Below are 16,109 nucleotides of genomic sequence, written 5' to 3'. Positions count from 1 at the left end.
ATCGGTGTCGCCCTATCTAACCTGAAAAATGGTCACATCTTTATTTTTGTGCAAGCACAATGCTTGCACCACCTGTGTATTAAGTTGGTATACCTTTCCAAAAAAATTGCAAAAATAATTTAGTCATCCATCGAAGCAAATTGACTTAAAACAATATTATTGTTTTGGTTTTTATTTTAAAGATTGCTATTCAGCACAAATTTATAGTCTTGAGTTTTTTTCTTTCCAAATGCTTGCCCATTTGAGAATGTTTTATGTTTCACTGCCATGCTCAAGGCTTATTTTTTCTTTCTTACCTAGAGCAATCAGAAACTTTGAGCCCTGTTTGCAAAAACTCCACGAGTTTGTGGCCTTTGCTGACTTCCATTGTCCTTTTTTTCAGCAAAAATTGAACATTTAATTTGAAGAGTAAACTAGTTCATACATTGTTCTAATGCAGATTTACATTTAAGGACCTGGTGCCAATATGTATCCGGGCTTGAACGTTTTCAGGCATCCATCCATCCAGCTTCTGTATTGCAGTTGTTTGGGAAGTTCAAATAAGGACAAACAATAAATATTGAAACAGCAACAAAATGTAGAAACACTTCAATGTGTTAAATTCTTTAAGACAATTAACGATTCAAAGTTTGACTGGAAATCACATAGAATAATTCCATTCCGACATCATACTGATAAATATTCCAACCAATGAAGGAAAACCATTACTTTATTTCTATACATTTTCCACCACGGGAGATGTCATCTATGCTCATGTAATGCTGATCAGAATATTGATCCATAGATATTTTATAGAAACATACTGGGAGTAGAACTGGGGCTGTTATGAGCTGGAATTAAATACGTGACATTTAAGCTCGTCAGCAAAATGTTCAGGGCTGACACACAAGCTTTCAGTTAAGGACCTTCTTATAAATCACACTGTTGACATTTGGAATTTGTTATCATGCATGCTCTGCGGGAAGTCCTTTCCGCATAAAACAGAAAGGGAGGGGGGGGGGGGGGGTTGTATAGAAGTGTATAGAATAGATGATGCTATCTAAGTATATGATTGAGCGCATTTGTCCTGTGAGGAATACTAACAGGTCGTCTGCTGACGCAAGTGTATAGCGCCTTCTGAAGGAGGGCGGTTTAACTTGTCCTCTGCGTGGCATCCCGAGAGAACTCCTAGTTCGGCATGGCAGGGATTTGTCAGCAAACTGGTGCACACACACACACACACACACAGCTTTATTGATATACTTAATATATTTTGGACTTTTAAGTACTTTTGGTTATTTAGCTCAGTGGTTAAACATCTAAGATAAGCAGCGTGTGAGGAACTGTTAAGGGATGCAGGAGAGGAAGATTTGAAAAATCATTGCATCCTTGTGTTTCAAGTACCATGTAGTTTCTTAGTCAAGGACACAAGAGACAACTGCAGAAAACTTGGGCTGTTTTGGCTTGTCAGATGATTTGGCACCAATAGAAAATAAATGTTTGCAATGTTTTTCTCCAGAGGGATGAAGGTCAAATCTATTGTATTAATTGCAGGTCAATTAGTGTACGTACTTTAGGTGGTGTTTCTTATACTAAAGTTATCAACAATAACAACAAAAAGCGTAATATGTTATATTAATAGGAAATATTTTCTCAATTCTCCATTTTGTCCTGATTTGTTCTTTTTTTAGGGGCCCATAAAGTAACTACGTAACCGATAAATAATCCGCTAAGCATAATAATGTTCTTCATTACTCTCACTTTAGCTTTAAAGGAATGGTTACTTTTCCTACTTCAAGTAAACACACTAATGTTCATCCCATTGCATAACGCTTTTTATCATAAAAATGAGTTAATACCTCCCATTTACAGACATGTTATTAAAATTGACCTTGATGGAGGGATAAATATCTTTTATAAAAACATTGAGATTCTAAAGGTCCCTAGGAGGCTTTTTCAGTAGCGCTGGATAAGGTCTCATTTTACCACATCACTGATTGGGTATATGATTCACCTACTTGTACACACTTGTCTCCTCTTCAGATTTGCTGCTTTTTTATATAAAACAATAGGGGGATGTTTTTTAGTATTACTTCACTGAATTGGAAACAGGAAAAATTGAACCCACTCAAAAAGGACGCAATGACATCTCCAAAAAAAAAAAAAGAATGATTTGATTCCACCAGGGCAGCCGAGTGGTTCGCATATCGGCCTCACAGTTCTGGGCTCAAGGGTTCAATCCCAGGTCGGTCCTCACTGTGCAGAAATTGGATACTCCAGTTTCATCCCACATCCCCAAAAATTTCCCCCATCAGGTGCCTGTAGTTATCTAGGCTAGGCTCCACCACCCCCCGCAACCCTTGTGAGAATAAGTCGTTCAGAAAATGAATAAATAAATGATATGATTCCACCAGCTGACAAGAGATGGTTTACTGACATCCTTGACATGACAGTCTACAAGGAAAAGCTGAGTATGCTGCTATTGGTCGACAAAAACATATCATGAAAGGCTTATGTGGAATCCCACCAGTGGAATCAGGATCATCGGTTTAAGAAACTAGAAAGGGAAACTGAAATTGCTGTCGCATGTACTAATGTCTGGTCCGGTACACAGGCGAAGCAATAATTTATGACGATCCAGTAGTGTCAATTGTCAGCACAGCATCTAATCCGCCAACCACAAACTTGCACACGTAGGCCTGCCTTTGCCAATATTTGACAATACCGCACATTATACATAACCCATGAACTTGATAGTTGTTAGCTATGAAACCATGTTATTGAATTCCATCTTGCAGAATATATACACCCCCCATCGTTGCTACAAGAAGACTCATTCTATAGCACAAACCAAACTAAAAATACCTGACTTGTATTTCACACTTTGCACGATATAACACCCAACAAACAAATAATGTATGAATGAATGTAATGCCAGCAAAAAAAAAGGCTTTGCAAACACATCACATGAAACCTTTGTCTGTAATATATGGGCACAAAAAAACCTTCTATTCATATCCACTAGAACACAAACTCACTGTAATCCAAATCCTTCAAGTCATAGTAGAGAAGATTTCAACCGTCAGTAATGGAAAACAGAAGGAACAGACACATTGTAAGGGGTCCTACCGATTTCAAAGAAGGTTTTAGTCAAATGGAACAAAAAGAAGTATGAAGGGTTCAAAATAGAATCTGACCATATCATACATGGCTGATTTGGTTTCTTGGAAAGGTACTCTTGGATATAATAATGCAAAATCAAACCCAGACCCACTTTTAGAAATAATCTCCCCAAGGGGGCGACATTCAAATTGCCTCCAACTACCCCACACAAAGTACCGTATTTTCCAGACTAAAAGTAATAGTAAGAGTTTGTCTGGGCCCATGAATACTCAAGTGCATTTTAGGTCTATTTTTTTTTTTTTAACTCTGACCGCCAACAGCTTGTTATGCTGTTTTTTAGGCTATACTTATCTAAAAAGCTGTTCATATGTTACATTAACTGATGCATATTTTGATTCTGGTTTCCTATTTTCCCATCACCATTTATACTCCAGTGCAACTTATATATGTTTTTTCCCTTTCGTTGTGCTAATGTGACTTAATGTACAAAAATACGTTAATTTTTCTAAAATCTAGCCCTGAAACGTCGAGGTTAACACGCAGGTGCCTGACTTTTCAAAATGAATATTACTGACAGGCTGTCACATTTTATTTCATGACAAATCACCACTCATGATGGCATTCTTTAGGGTTTTGTGTTAAAGTTGGGAAGGAACGCTGACATTTGACCGTTGAATGGTTGCAGCAGGGGCTCCGTCTTGTCAGACCATACAAGCAGTCAAATGCCACTGTCGTTTCTTGTTCTCTATTGTCAGGGCTTATGTGAAATCCATTTCCTCTGTTTGAATACATTCTGTCAGGAAAGGAAAGTCCCCAAATCAAATCTTTTGGGGCTATTTTTTGACAGGGCCCATGTGACTCCTTTGGGCAGTCCAAGACTTCCATTTGTCACTTGACTGCAAGTGGTCTTCCTCGATCCCCTTGATTTCCTCACACAAAAATTTACAATGCATTTATTTTATACCCTGTATTTTTAAATTCTCCTTTCAAGATCCATTCACTTTTTAAAACCGATACAATAGCATCAACAACATTTCATTCCAACAGGCACACAATAAATGCATTTTATATATAAGTTAAATCCAAATTATATATATATTTACATTTACATATATACATATATACATATATACATATATATGTATATATTTGTGAAATGTGCCAATAGATGGGCCACTAGCTAATGTCAGGGATAGATTAGTTTGAGTTAATCTTGGTTAATCTCTCATATTTCTCCCATATTTCTCCCATATTATGTAAATGTCAATGTTCTTAGCAATGTCTTCTGCAGAAATTCCCAAGAAAATGGGCAAACTTTTCTTTTTGTCCCAAAGGGATTTCAAGGCACTCACTCCCATATCCAACCTGGCAGCCTGATTCTAGCCTGTCGCACGCTGATGTAGTGTTTAAGTAACATTCCCTCAATGCTTTGTGACTTTATGCATCTATTTTCTGAAATACCACGAACATCACAAAAATGCAGTATTTAAAAAAATATGTTAAAAAAGAAAAAAAGAAGTGCTCAAATGGTACATTTGGTCTTGGAACAATTTCGTTTAGGCATTTTGAGGTGATATGAAAATAGGTCAACTTGTTTTACTTATCATCTTAGAACACTCAAAGGCATTACTGTGCTTTGTTTTGAATTGTCTGTCAGGAAGCTCACATTAATATAAACACATATATATATATATAATACCTAAATAACAACATTTATAAGTATTTTCTTTTAAAATACCATCTTAAGTGTTAGTATAAGTAATATTTTTTAATCATATTTCCATAGCCTATTAATTTTCTGTTGTGAAATAATTAATACAAACATTTTACCCGTAGCAGTGCCAGTAAGGACCATTTAATTTCTGCCAACACAATCATATGAAGCAAAATTAGGACACATTTAAAAAAAAAAAAAGCCTTCTAATTAAATATATGCAGCCAGGAGTTTCATGTAGCCATTTATAATTCAGCGACTGAGTGCTCATTGTAGACTTTTTTTAATGAAGCTTAAACTCTAATAAAGATAAATACACATGCTTGCTGCTACAGATGCAATGTATTTAATCATCCTTTGATAACAGCTATTTGTTTATTTTCCCGTTGACTCCATTTAACTGTAACCGAGGTAATGTAATGAATATGTGTGTGTGTGTGTGTATGTATGTATGTATGTATGTATGTATGTATGTATATATGTATATATATATATATATATATATATATATATATATATATATATATATATATATATATATATATATATATATATATATATATATATATATATATATATATATATATATATATATATATATATATATATATATATATATATATATATATATATATATATATATATATATATATATATATATATATATATATATATATATATATATATATATATATATATATATATATATATATATATATATATATATATATATATATATATATATATATATATATATATATATATATATATATATATATATATATATATATATATATAATTTTATTTTTTTATTTTTTGCTGGAAAAAAAGGTTCTTTTATTATTTCATTAAATGCTACAACAGAGAAAGAAGTTGGTATACAACATAATGTACATTATTGTATTTATTTTTAGTTTTTCTATACTCGTGCTGTCTCAGGCAACACTGATCTGATTCACAGGATGAATCCCCTCATGGTCACAACAGCCAGGCACCAGATATCACTGGTGTATGGTGAGAATCACACACACATGCACACAAATGCAGATATTTTTTTCTTTCTCCAGCAACACTATAACAGCAGGTGAGGTGTCCTTTCCGGAGGCCCTAGAACATTATAACTGGTATGACAAAATATATGTCACAATGTGTCTTCAGTAAGATAAGGAAGCCATCTGCCTACATGTCAATCATTGTGCATCATTTTAACCCTTTGCAGGATTAGTGATGGTAGCATTTGTTAATGGGAATATGTGCATGAACTGCATGAATTGCCAATATGTGCCAAGACAACAGATGGATTTGATATTCTCAACATTCTAAGCCAAATCAGATGTTGCTAGATATTACTAGTAAGTCGTAACAACAAAGTCATGTCACATATACACATTTTAATCTTAGTATAAACTGGAGAGAATAAGAAAAAAATGGAGAAAATAATCAAATGTAACACAGGTAAGCTACCTTATCACGTATTGTGATACCAAGGAAAGACAAAGACACTTGAATGTCTTTTAACTTCAATGGTATATTATAAAAAAAAACGCCAAAGGGGTAAATTTTGGTAATCTTACTTGATTTATTTTTTGCCAAGGAACTAGTAATTACTATTATTAACACAGCATGCAGCAGCAGTGGGGAGACAAAGTTGGAACCTTGACGCGGCCTTCGAATCCAACAAATACCACCTAGAGCTGCCAACCAGGAACGTGGCACCCTACGTTTTTCATCCTGCCGGAGATATTTGACTGCCCCACACCTCCTGCTACCCCCCAGATGAACTAATCCGCGTTCCAGTGGCAGCTCTAGCGCGGCTGAGAGTAACCCATAGACGCCTGGGTGGCCTACCTGCCCCAACAACAACAACAACAGCAGCAGTACCTCTTTGTATCCAAATATCTAAACGTGAGCATGTGGGGGACTTGTTTGTAAATATGTGGATTTGTATATGACAAAAATCCTTCCATTTAATTATGAATAGTAAATCGTAGAATAAATGTAGTGGCTTCCATTGATAGCTATATAGTAGGTCAGTTCAATTTTAACTGGGAAAGCTCAGTTTTCTCTATTAAAGCTGAATTTTAAATGGCAAAATCCCACTCTGCCAGCTAAAATGGATTTAAGTCTTTGGGCGTCTACTGCTGTCAATGGGAGCCAATCAAAATCTTTGTTTCGAACCTAATCAAATGATCAACTAATAAATAGTGCATGAAAAGCAACAGCTGTAAAAATAATAAATAGATTTGGGGAAAAAAATAAAGGAAAGGGGAAGAAATTTAAAGGATTTTGATTGTGATGCGGCCTACCAACGTCTCAGTCCACCGAACCGAGTTATTTCTAAATCGTCAAAAACCACAAAAAGACTGTGAAATCAATACTGAGTCATTATGTTTTGCTTTCCGCAGCCTTTTTTTTTTGTAAAGTCTTGACCTGTGGATAAGTGCCGATGTTGCTGGCATTTATAAAAAGCCCTTTAAGGCATTGTGTGGAGATGAGTCTACTTTCAATGAATAAACGCCCTAAAAACTTCCTACTCCTCACAGATATCGCTCCTGAAGGTTTTGCAATCTTTGCGTTGCTGCTTTCATGTTTGATGACTCTAGGATGAAGTTGTTGCCATATAATCCCTCTCGGGCATTTGACATTATCTTTTGTGTAGACAAGATTCACCTCAAACCCTCCTGTTATTCCTTGAGTTGTGTAAGATAGGCCGCACACATAAGGTGACACATGGCTTGGCCTCATCTGGCACTTCTACTTGTATATTTGAATAGCATTGAGGCGGTCAACTGTGTGTTGAATGCCACACAAAAACTGGGCTCCACGCTGATTGGTTTGTCAACACAGGCTGGCTTTCAATGGCTTGCACAAATGGGACTGTGTTTGTTATGCCTGCCGCTTCAATTCCAACTGAGATCTCTTGAATAGGTGAAAGCAATCTCATCAGATTTGAGCAGACAGAGCAAATCTAGCCTGTGTTGACAGACACACCAATCAGCAGGGCGCAGAGTGGGAATCTGTTTAACTGTCTGCCCCCTCGGCCGTTTGGCTCACTGTAATTGTGGATCTAAAGTAGAAACAAGACAGTTTCCTTTTAGAATGAGCAACATTCCTTGTGAATAAGCCTCATGCTGTGAGACATGTATGTGAAGAAACTGTCAATATTTGACTAAACGGTTTAAAGCTTGGATTTCTGTTTGTTAGTCATGTATGTTGTGGCTGTAGAATGGAACTGAGCACATTACCATCAAATCACTGCAATTAGTACAAATAACAAAGGGGTCTACTGCCATCTAACGTTGGAAAGATGTACTGCGTGTGTATCTACCATTCTGCAGTTAGAGCAACTCAAAGAAAAACAAATGAGTATAATTGGGGGCAGGCATCAAGTTAATCCGTGTATTCAAACATTATTATGTTAGCTTTGTGTTCAGATTCACAGATTTTACACAAGTTGAAGTAAAAAAAAATTGAGGTGAAGAATATGACATATTTTAACTATATAATCTAATGAAGACCATGATGTCTTTAACTCATTCATTTTATTATAGCTGCATCAGTTCTATATTGCTGTAGTACGATTAGAAAATGAAGATATATTTAGTTTATTCATTTTAGTATAGCTGATTCATTTTGTATGTTACTGTTGTATTATTGAGCACTCGTTTTAAGTTAGTATCACACAGACTGTCAAGGTTCCCCTAAGATGAAGTCTTGACAAAGAACAGAGGCCCTCAGCCCAAATAATTCCTTGTGCCTTTACAAAGAACGGGCCCTTTTTCCAAAATCCTTGTGGGGTTGATTAACATGAGGCTCCAAGAAAGTCCAGACTAAGAAGGGATGCAAACGGTGTAAATCTCCGGGTCCAAGCTGGCAAGGAGACGGCCGGTGCCGATCTCCAAGGCCAACGGAGATGCGAAAGTCCAGACTAAGAAGGGAGGCAAACCCGGAGCTCTGTATAGATCAATTTGATAGGAATAAACCATCTGTGGATCCATTCGCTCTGGCCTGGTCTGTCTCCTCCGATGCTGAACACGCTCTGTTGTAAGACGAGATAAGACAAGGTTAAGAAATTGGAATCAGTTGCTAAAACCTTACGTCTAACATAGGTCATCATAATTTCAATATACATACTTTTTTGGATATATTTGTATAGTGTGCAGTGAATTTTTTTTTCCCCCTGGTAAAATCTTTTCTATGGGAACATAAAAGTTGGGGGACAACACTGACCTTGTGTTTTTAATCAACCAAGGTGTAGTAATGTAGTTCTGGTTGCCCTTGATGCAACACTTAAATATTATGCAGCCTGTCACCTGCCTTAGTCTGATTTAAAATGATTATAAATAAATCCCCTTCAATGGCAACCAATTTAATGCATTTGGGATGAGATTTTAAACAGGAACCTAGCGTGAAGCTTCACTGTCATTTTTGTCCTCTGCGAGATGGCCCTTTAATATTAGGATGCTTGTCGTACACATTAAATAGTTAAAGACTTGCACAATTCTAGTGTTAACATACATATTTAAGAAGCAGATGTGTACATCTGAATGCATCATCTTTTTTTAAAGTCTCTTGGTGGACTGAATTCTCATTTACGGTTCCCATTTAGTATCATTTAAATGTCTAGAAGTAGAAAACAAACACCAAAGTGCATGTCATCACAATGTTCATAATGTGCAATACTACTGTATTTTAAAGGATTAAAGCCCAACCAAAAAGTATTTACAGCTTCCCCCACAGACGTTACGATGAATACAATGTATTTTTTCAAGTATAAAAGCCAAATCAGCACGTATTTACAGCCCCGCCCATTGACCAATGCATGTTATTATGAAAACAATGTATTTTTCTTTTAAGTATTAAAGTCCAACCTAAAAGCATTTTCAGCCCCTCCACACAAACATATACTGACTAATGCACGTTATTATGAAAAAAATAAATATATTTTTTGTGTCCTTTTTTAATAGGCGTGGCGGAAGCCAGAGTTCAAATAGCCGACGTCAAACCCTGAAATCCCTGATGAGCCCGGAAGGAAGACGGGCGTGCGTGCGTGCACTGCAGTGCAGCTCAAAAGTGACGATTTGCCGACGAAGTCCTGCCAAACTTCTCACAGAACGATGCTGCACATTTGGTACGTTGTCATTTGGGTATTTCTAACCCCCAGCTCTCGTCTCAAGAGTGATTATTGACGCGATGTAGCCCCATGTGTATGCAGACAGCAAAATGTTTGCAAACAAATTGGCTACATTGCGTTACCGATCGCTCCTTGTTTAAAAAGAAATCATTCTATTGTGTTTTTCAGATCCTCGACGAGCCCAGACTGCGGCCAAAACGACCAGAAAGGAGCAGCTTGTCGACGCCATAACAAAGTGAGTCATTTTTAACTAGTTGCGATTTTCTCTCTCTTCATGTAATATTTAAACGCCAGCGTTCAGTGTTCAGGGCTTTGCGCAATTGGCTCGATTTTCATCATGATACATTCAAATTGTTTTTAAACAAAACTGTGGATAAGTCACCCACACAAATGTCATTAGTGGATGTGTAAGTAATCCCTCGATTATCGCGGTTAATGTAGACCAGACATGGCTGTGATAAACTGTAAAGTAGGCTCATCCCTATTTAAGTAAATAAAAAAAATACTGTAGTGGCAAGTGAAGGAGTAGCTCCCGCTTGTGAGTTTCTATGTGGCTTTTCGCATTATTTGGAACTTACTAAAAAACAAATCTGCCATGTAGTGGAACTGAACATAAATAAATGATAAAATTTCCGCCCAAAATTTTTCATTTCAAAACAGATTTATTTAACTATAGTGCAGGTGTCATTTCTGACTCATTTAAACATAATGAGAAAAACAGAAGCTCTTTGTATATTTATTTTTTTAAGAAGGAATGGATTTGAAATAATTGACTGAAAACTTAAGAAAGAAGTAGGATTTATTTTACCTTTGTAGGCCCCTGTCCAGTGTTTTCAAATTTCCCACCACATGATCAAGATCCTGATATATTTTCAGTCTCTACAGCAGACTGTTTTAAAGAAAAAAGCTAAATGTAGGAGGTAGTTTTGTCAAATTTTGACATATGGTGCTAGTCTGTACTTTAATCTATTGTGTTTTCCTGCCTAGGTACGAATTGGCTCAGGGACAGGGCAGAACCAATAAGTTTTTTTTTCCTTTAACTTTGTGTATTGACCCCCTTTTTTTGTTTTCCAAAATCCACCCAAGGGGGAGCTGGTTTCCTACCTATGTCGAGATTGGTTCTGCCATCTTGACATAGGCAGGAAACCTGAAAAACAAAAAAGGGGGTCAATACATAGAGTTAAATAAAAAAAACTTGTAGATTTGTTCTGCCTGAGCATATGAGTTTTTTTCAAAATAAAAGGTAAGACTTTGTGAATGTTTTTTTTCATTTTTCAGAATTCTACCCAAGGGGGACCAGGTTTCCTGCCTGAGCCTATCTTGACATAGGCAGGAATACTGAAAAACGATTCCAAGGTCTTACCTTTTATTTTGAAAAAAACTTGTAGATTTGCTCTGCCTGAGCATATCTATGAGTTTTTTTCAAAATAAAAGGTAAGACTTTGTGAATGTTTTTTTATTTTTCAGAATTCCACCCAAGGGGGACCAGGGGTCTGCTTATGAACAGATAGCCTCAGGAGAACCTTTTCAAAATAAAAGCTGAAGCTTTTATTTTCCAGATTTCCACCTGGTGACAAGAGGAATTACTTCATCTTATTCAAGTTTTTCAAAATAAAAGGTAAGCCTTTCTCATTGTTTTTTTTATTGAACTCTGTGTACTGACCCACTTTTTTCTGTTTTCCAGAATTCCACAAGGGGACCTGGTTTCTGCCTATGAACAGATAGGCTCAGAGACACCCATTTTTATGATGCTGGAGCACCAACCAATCTATGAAGTTTTTCAAAATAAAAGGTGAGCCCTTCTCATTTCTTTTTTATTTAACTCTGGGTACTGACCCCCCTTTTTTTTTGTTTTCCAGAATTCCACCAGGGGGTGGAGAAGATTCGATTTTTTACGATGCTGTAACACCAGCGGGAACCTATCTACAAACTTTTTCAAAATAAAAGGTGAGCCCTTCTCATTGCTTTTTTAACTAACTGTACTAACCCCCCCTTTTTTTCAGTTTTCCTGAATTCCACCAGGGGGTGGAGAAGATTCAATTTTTTACGATGCTGTAACACCAGCGGGAACCTATCTACAAACTTTTTCAAAATAAAAGCTGGAGCTTTTATTTCCTGGATTTCCTGCTGGTGACTGGAGGAATTACTTGTTTTTACTTGTGTTTTTCAAAATAAAAGCTTTTAAATGTATGCATGTGTTTTGTCTTTAACAAAAAATGCAAGTCACAATCAAAGTTTAAAAAAATTTATTTACAAGTAAACATCTTAAACACTTAGAAAAAAATTCAAAAAAGCAGGGGGGATAAACACTTAGAATTTTTTTTTTTTGACAAAGCAGGGGGGATAAACACTTAATTTTTTTTTGACAAAGCAGGGGGGATAAACACTTAGAAAACAAATTTCAAAAAAGCAGGGGGGATAAACACTTAGAAAAAAAATTTCAAAAAAGCAGGGGGGATAAACACTTAGGAAAAATTTTTGACAAAAAGCAGGGGGGATAAACACTTAGGAAAAAATTTTGACAAAAAGCAGGGGGGATAAGCACTTAGGAAAAAAACTTGACAAAAAGCAGGGGGGATAAGCACTTAGAATTTTTTTTTTTTGACAAAAAGCAGGGGGGATAAACACTTAGGAATTTTTTTTGACAAAAAGCAGGGGGGGATAAACACTTAGGAATTTTTTTTGACAAAAAGCAGGGGGGGATAAACACTTAGAAGATAAAATTTGAAAAAAGTGGGGGGGGCCACCTAGAAAGATGAAGATAAAATTTGAAAAAAGGGGGGGATAAATACATCTTTGAAAAAAGCAGGGGGATGAACACTTAGAAAATAAATCTTTGAGAAAACTGGGTGGGGATAAACACCTGGAAAATAAAATTTAGAAGAAAAGAAACTGGGGGGGATTAACACTAATATAATTAGAAGAAAAAAAAAACTTAAGAGTTCTTGCTCCAAAATTAAATGACAACCTTCTTACCTTCAAGATCTAGTCAAAAAGCTGTGGAAATGAATGGCCAGTGAAATGTCATCGTGATTAAGGTTTTTATTGAATTTGGATTTTCAGAAATACAGAGACACCATATGATGCAAGAGAGACATCTTCAAGTGGGCAACCTGCAAGGAAAAATAGCAAAAGTTACAATATATAGAAACTGGAGATTAAACTTTTTTGTAGTTTTACCTTGATCAGTCCCAGTCTCCCCTTCTGTAACCCCAAGAGTTATCTAGGCACACAGAAAGCTGCATCTTGGTGCTAAACAGAGAAAAGTTGCACACAAAAAAAGCACAAGTTAACATATATACAGCCTGGAGATTCAACAGGTAGGCTTAGTTTTTTTAATTTTTTTAATGGGAAGTAGTTTTATCTTGATGCTAAACAGTGAAAACTTGATTTTACCAAGGCATTTGGGGGTTGCCAACCAATTACAGCATAAAGAAATATTACAAGAATTTTAATAAACCATCAAGATAAAGAATGAAAATAAGTTAGCAAGTGCTATTTCCCCTTTTCCAGACAAGGCGATTAAATATACAGACTGAGGTTAACAGCTAGGACAAGGATGTCAAACTCTGGTTGGTTCGCGGGACACGATAAGGTCAACTTGATTTCACGTGAGCTGTACTATTTTTGAAATATTTAGACATCTTTTCTATTTGAATTGGATTGAAAAAAATGCATCGAAAGCCCTAAATATTCCGTTTTTTATAGAACTAAAACAAATGTTTGAGCTTTTTTTTCCTCATGAGGGAAAATTTGTAATAATTTGTTTTTCATTTCAAAAGGAAACAAAATATTTTGGGGGAAAATGTTCAATATTAGTGTGGAAAACAATTTTTAAATTTTACAATATGCTTTTTTTAAACTTAAAAACACAAGTAAAAAATGATTAAAAATTCAATTATTGATTTAAAAAGGGGAAGATGAGGTAATATAACATACATGTATAATCTTCATTTAAATTTGATCCTAACAGAAAGTCAGCACTCATGATTTACTTGCTCGGGCCGCAAAAAATGACACGGTGGGCCAGATTTGGCCCCCGGGCCGCTGCTTTGACACCAGTGAGCTAGAAGAAAGTTGGCTTAAATTTTGTATACGTGATTCGTTTGTAAAAACAGAACAATTACAAATCGGGAACGGGTGTTTAGCATTCAGAATGAAAACGATTACATACAAAACAAAAGGAACTAAGTCGTGCCCCTGGACGTCATTCTAGAGTGAACACTTACCCAGGAAACTGTCGGTTGATTTCTTGCATTGTTTGATTAAATTTAAAGTCTTGCTACACGACTCATCAATGGAGAGAAAACGGAGAACATGCTTTTTAAGTCAAATCGTGACGCTAACACTAATGTTGACTGAATGCACAAAGCCGGTCGAGAAAAGAAGCTCATAGTAGTTCAATTGTGGACGGTGTGTTAAACCTGTGTCGACGGTGTGTTAAACCTGGCATTAAACTAAGAGATTTGTTGGCGTTTTGGGCTAACTAATTGCTGAAAAATCTCCCGATCGCGTGATAAAAACGCATTTAGGCCAGTGAATTGCTTGAGTCCTTACCTCGTTGGCGTTGGCGTGCACGTCCACCATAAGCGTGGTGAAAAATGCGTTCCAAAAGGAAATGTTACTGCGCATGCACTTAATTAACTCCGCTCCGTGGGCAATATGGGCGTAACCACGCCCATATTGAAAGTAGAGGATGGGGAGTTGCTTGCCGCGCTCCTTAGAGGCGCTTTGTCTTCCCAACCCGTCTATGTTTAGAAGATGACGAAGAATAGTAGTGAGTTGTGTGGTCTTGATGCTATAAAACACCATATTCCCTTCAGTCAGAATTCTCCACGGAGAAGCACTAAGACTGTGTTGACCTACATTGCTTCATATATTCTCAACATTCACTGTGTCTTTGGTGATACTACCTCACTGTAAAAGTGGATGTAATCCCTTTATTAATGTTTGAGAGTGTCCTCTTATTGGAAGTTTCCTAAAACGAGCATAAAAAACCCACAATGTTTGAATGACATTCAATACTTACCTATTTCTGATGTCAAACTTTCCAGGTATTACCCTAACATTTTGTTTAGTACAGCGTGAAAGGAAACCTGTATGTAAAGCTTTTACTCATATAATTAATGTTTTTCCCCCCCTTAAATTTTCTCATGCTATACCATTAGACAAAACTTCAGGGATATTGCTTCAGAAACATTTTGAGAGAAATAATTGGTGGCAAGTTGGTAGAACACAAACAAGAATTTCTCCCTCCCAAGACACTTGCTTGTAGTGGTGAGCGAGCTTTGCGTTGCATCATGGATATGGTCAAACTCTACAATTGTAATTTCTTTTCATAAATTGCATTCAGCTCCCTTGTGCATGATGCTCTGTCCTCAGTTATTATTTAATACAATGATTTTTGTGCCTCTGTCAAAGAAATAGCAACTCAATTGAACGTGGCCTTCCTCTTCTGCTTTATTCTAAAACTCACAATGATTCACTTAAAAAATTGATGCAGTAGATCAAGTTCACACGGCACTTACCAAGCCATTAAAAACATTCATTCCCATTGTTTAAACATGTCAAAGGCCTACAGCTCTCATATTGTTACATCAGCGAAATGAAAATGAAGAAAAAAAGTCAAGCAGTCAGAGCATTAATTGCCAGAAATGAAAATGCAGGTTCCGTTGTGAATAATACTTCAAGTCAACTTCAACTGAATGCAGTTTTTTTCTCTTTCTTTTGATACCCGGCTTTATTTGCTGTTTACAACATCCTCTGTATTATACGGGAATGTTTGGATATTGTTAGCCATTCAAGGACTTACTATGCAGTGAGACCTCCACATCGTCCTAAGCTTGAATATTAGTGGCACACAGCCAACCACTAAAGCAACGCGTAACCTCAGTTTCTCACTTTCACTGCATTCGCACTAAAAAATAGTTCTTGTAAGGCATTCACATTCTTTTTCGTACCACCCGTCTCTTTCAGGGTCGAGATGACATGGCATAGTAGTTCTCCAATCTTTATATACAACATATACAAAGGAACAATGTTTGTGCCCATTTGATCGTACTGCTCTAATGTAATCTATCTCGACTCACCCTTTTTTCCTTTTAAAAAAGACTGTGTATAGTAAGGCTATTTTTTATCACATAAAAAATAGACCATGTA

At 36.3% G+C, this 16,109-nt stretch overlaps 1 protein-coding gene and 1 long non-coding RNA gene across 2 annotated transcripts in view; one reads left to right on the top strand and one right to left on the bottom strand.

Annotated features, from left to right (window-relative positions):
• Nucleotides 1–12,140, top strand: part of LOC144198896 (CUB and sushi domain-containing protein 3-like) — a 161,106-nt gene extending 148,966 nt beyond the window's left edge. Inside the window, exons 72-78 of the mRNA XM_077720109.1 lie at nucleotides 9,784–9,947; nucleotides 10,119–10,185; nucleotides 11,229–11,306; nucleotides 11,510–11,568; nucleotides 11,635–11,742; nucleotides 11,810–11,897; nucleotides 11,954–12,140. The gene's annotated coding sequence lies outside the window, so the exon portion shown is untranslated. The remainder of the gene's footprint in view (nucleotides 1–9,783; nucleotides 9,948–10,118; nucleotides 10,186–11,228; nucleotides 11,307–11,509; nucleotides 11,569–11,634; nucleotides 11,743–11,809; nucleotides 11,898–11,953) is intronic.
• Nucleotides 12,141–12,757: 617 nt separating this feature from the next.
• On the bottom strand, nucleotides 12,758–14,638 carry LOC144199629 (uncharacterized). The gene is made up of 4 exons (XR_013326951.1): nucleotides 14,508–14,638; nucleotides 13,131–13,202; nucleotides 12,927–13,063; nucleotides 12,758–12,813 (listed from the first exon to the last, which is right to left on the bottom strand). It is a non-coding gene; the product is annotated as an uncharacterized LOC144199629 (long non-coding RNA).
• Nucleotides 14,639–16,109: the final 1,471 nt, after the last annotated feature.

The sequence above is a fragment of the Stigmatopora nigra genome, chromosome 7 (genome assembly GCF_051989575.1).
Source record: "Stigmatopora nigra isolate UIUO_SnigA chromosome 7, RoL_Snig_1.1, whole genome shotgun sequence".
NCBI classification, from domain to species: Eukaryota; Metazoa; Chordata; class Actinopteri; order Syngnathiformes; family Syngnathidae; genus Stigmatopora; species Stigmatopora nigra.
The sequence above is the reverse complement of the archived record's forward strand: the minus strand, read 5'-3'. Positions and strand labels throughout refer to the sequence as shown.